The sequence below is a fragment of the Amia ocellicauda genome, chromosome 6 (assembly GCF_036373705.1).
Source record: "Amia ocellicauda isolate fAmiCal2 chromosome 6, fAmiCal2.hap1, whole genome shotgun sequence".
Taxonomy (NCBI): domain Eukaryota; kingdom Metazoa; phylum Chordata; class Actinopteri; order Amiiformes; family Amiidae; genus Amia; species Amia ocellicauda.
Genome location: NC_089855.1, coordinates 44,741,546 through 44,744,820, shown reverse-complemented (window position 1 = coordinate 44,744,820; position 3,275 = coordinate 44,741,546). Strand labels below are relative to the sequence as shown.

At 40.9% G+C, this 3,275-nt stretch overlaps 1 non-coding gene across 1 annotated transcript; it reads left to right on the top strand.

Annotated features, from left to right (window-relative positions):
• The first annotated feature begins 2,736 nt into the window (after positions 1-2,736).
• LOC136752014 (U5 spliceosomal RNA) lies at positions 2,737-2,851 on the top strand. Its single transcript, XR_010817196.1, has one exon. It is a non-coding gene; the product is annotated as a U5 spliceosomal RNA (small nuclear RNA).
• Positions 2,852-3,275: the final 424 nt, after the last annotated feature.

Sequence of the window (3,275 nt, the reverse complement as noted above, 5' to 3'; positions counted from 1 at the left end):
GCAGGGACATGTTCTCCCTCAGCTGGGACACTGTGTCTGGTGTCTGAGGGGTGTCCTGCGCTGGGATGCGTGTGGATTCCTCGCTGTTCTCTGGCGCGGCGCTCTCCCCTCCGTTGGCAGGGCAGTGTGGGGCTGGACTCTCCTCCTGTGTGGCTGCGTCTGTGCTCTTTTGGACACGTCTCTCCTTTTTCTCTCTGTCAGCCAGCGTTTTCAGTGAGTGGAACTGATTTTCAAAGGTGCCCAGGCTGCCCTCGCTGCCCTGTATTAAGACTGTTCCAGTGTGGTACAGATTGATTGTCAGCATGGAGGTGTCTGGGTCGTCCTCCTCACTGATTGACACCTGCCTTCTTTTACTGATGCCTCTCTTTTTAATGTGCCTGTACAGTTGACAGATGGCAGCGTGCCAGGCGTCGGTGTGCTCGGTGTAGAAGACCAGGTTGCTGGTGACTTGTTGGTCTCCAGTCTGAGAGAAGTCGGCTCTGAGAGTCTCTGGGTTGTCCTTCAGTATGTGTTGTTTGAGACTCTTCCTGGCCTGAGCGTTCTTCAGGTGCTCTGGGTAATGGATCGCACAGCTCCTGCTCCTGCTCATTGTATCTTTTATGAATTGATACTTTCAAATTCAAACCTCTGTCACTTTTCAAATGTCAACAGCTTTTCAGTATAGACAAAGTTCTGTGTTGATTATACTGTATGCTGTAATATTGAATATTTTCAAAGTTACATCATTTGTTTGTTTTTCCTATCATGTTACAAATGTTCCCTATGTGAAAGATGCATTATATCTTAACATTGTCAAAACAATTAAATATATACAGATTATTATTTTCCGTAAAGTTATATCACATTGCTATTAACTATGTTTGTCAGTAAAAGTTTAAAAAATCTTGACAGTTCTTTATTGATCCTGCAAAATTGGGAAAAGTGTTTAGGGAACAATTGTAACTTAATGTTAGGGTTAGTGATAGGGTTAGGGTTATGAATATAATTGATATATAGAATTTTTAAGAAGTGTAAATGTTTACATTACATTTTCATGGATTGTCTGAAAGTTTCAGTTCTATTTGTGTATATGAAAGATATACATCTATACAATATCTTCACTATTAAAGATAAACGCATTAAAATTTTCGGCATTGTTAAAGCTCATTGGTATTACTGTGACATTAGTTTAATATTGAAAAATATAAATATATATGAAAAGGTATCGTGAAAGAAATTAGAAACACCGTATACATTATTTTACTTTATAGCAGGGAGGAATCGCTATGTGTTATGTTGTTCCCCCAAGAACATATTATTTGAGTCGCATGTTGTAAAGCCGGACAGGTTAGAGTGACGCACGTCTTTGTGTTCTGGATAGAGAGGAGTAGTGGCGCTGCACTGCTGTGCTCGGCATTGTATTTGTAACTGCAACTTGGGCTCCAGCACCGGCACCATGTCGGTGGAAAAGCGCTAAGTGAGCTCACACTGAGCTCAGTGTAATGTCTGCTCTGGAGAGCTCACAGTGTGACCTAGTCGTGAGTTAACGTCTTTACTGGGTAGTCCTTGACAACTTAATTGACTAAATTCTTGGGCTTAATTGGTCAAAATGACCATTGGTTGAAGGTACTCAGGGACTGATGTGTAGAGAGACTTATTAAACCTGCAGGATTGTGGTTTTCCCAGAACAGAATTAACCAGCTCACCACAAAGGAACATGGTAGGTGCTATTGCAACATGGATTACACAAAAAAAATGAAATCCAAGTATGTAGTGGTCCTTGGGCCATTGTGTGGTGATCCAGATCACTTCAGCATGAATTTTGCAGTGGTCTGGACTACAACTCCAGGGACTACTGTGCAGTGGTCCAGACCTCAGAAACTGTATGCATATGAACAGTGAAGTAGGCATCATAACTGTAGCCAATACTTTGTGGTTAAAATGCTTAATTTAATCCCTGTATTGTACGGAATAATAATAACAACTGTAAAACATAAGAGAAGGGCCTGATAATAAATACAATACACAATAGACTAGAACCCTTAGAATGTAATAATATGAACATTTTCATGATTAGTATGATTGTACTTTGGATGATCTATTAATGCAAGTTGATAACATATTTTACAGAAAATGGGTTTTAGGAATTGTGTCAAAAAACTAAAAGAATTGTCTTAGGGACCACTGCTCCTTTTTTCCAGACCAATGTATAGCCCACTTTTCTTTTAAATTATGTTTAAAACAAAATTGAGGAATCAGTGGTTAGTTCTGAATCAAACATATTGACCCCCTCACTCAATCTGTAAGTCCTGCAGCAAACATTGGAATATGCATAGATATTTGCACAGACTAGTATTAATGTCCCTAATAAATAACCAAATGCCATTTTTGTTGTTTCAAATGTGCCCAACATCTTACCAGTATATGTCCTTTTAGTATGTCACAAAGGTTCCCTAATTCATTTTACAAATGTTCCCTGTATGATATGTATGTTCCCTAAGCATGTGACGAATGTTCCCTAGTTTATGTTACAGATGTGCCCTAGCACTTCTCTTTCTATCTCTCTTTCTCTCTCTCTCTCTCTCTCTCTCTCTCTCTCTGTCTCTCTCTCTCTCAATTCAGTGCATTTGTATTGTCAAAGCAATAAACAATATAATTATAAATCACAATAAGATGTAATATAGTACAGAAAAACAAAATGTAATAAAATGTGATCTTTAATACACACAAATATGTATGGCTGGTCGGAAGCGTCTTGGACTCGGGTTCCTCTTCATTACTTATAACGCTATTGCCTTTTGCTAAAGCTTTCCATGGAGGGGAACGTGGATGAGTTTGTACCATTCTTGGGAGGCTCTGCCTTGTTGGCGCGGAGCTGTGATCCAGGTGAACAGCAGATTGGGCATAGGTGGGCATGTGGGCGGAGGAGGAGGAAGGCCGGTCAAGCAGATAAGCTTGCTAAGGTACGCAGCAGCAGCAAACAGCCCCCCCATCCAGCCAGCCAGGCAGTCTGGCTGGCAATGACTGAGTAGTTGACAGATGGCAAGCAACGGAATGAACGTGCTCTGTGATGTCATAGCAGTCAGCTCAGAGAGAGGTTTGTGATGTCATCGCTGAGCTGGCTAGCTCTGTGTGTCTTGCTGGTTGTGTGTATGTGTGTGTGTGTGTGTGAGAGAGAGAGAGATAGAGTGTGTGTGAGGGGGTGGGTGGCTGTGTTAGTGTCTGTCTGTCTCTCTCTGTCTCTCAATTCAATTAAATTAAATTCAATTCAAGGTTGCTTTATTGGCATGACAAAC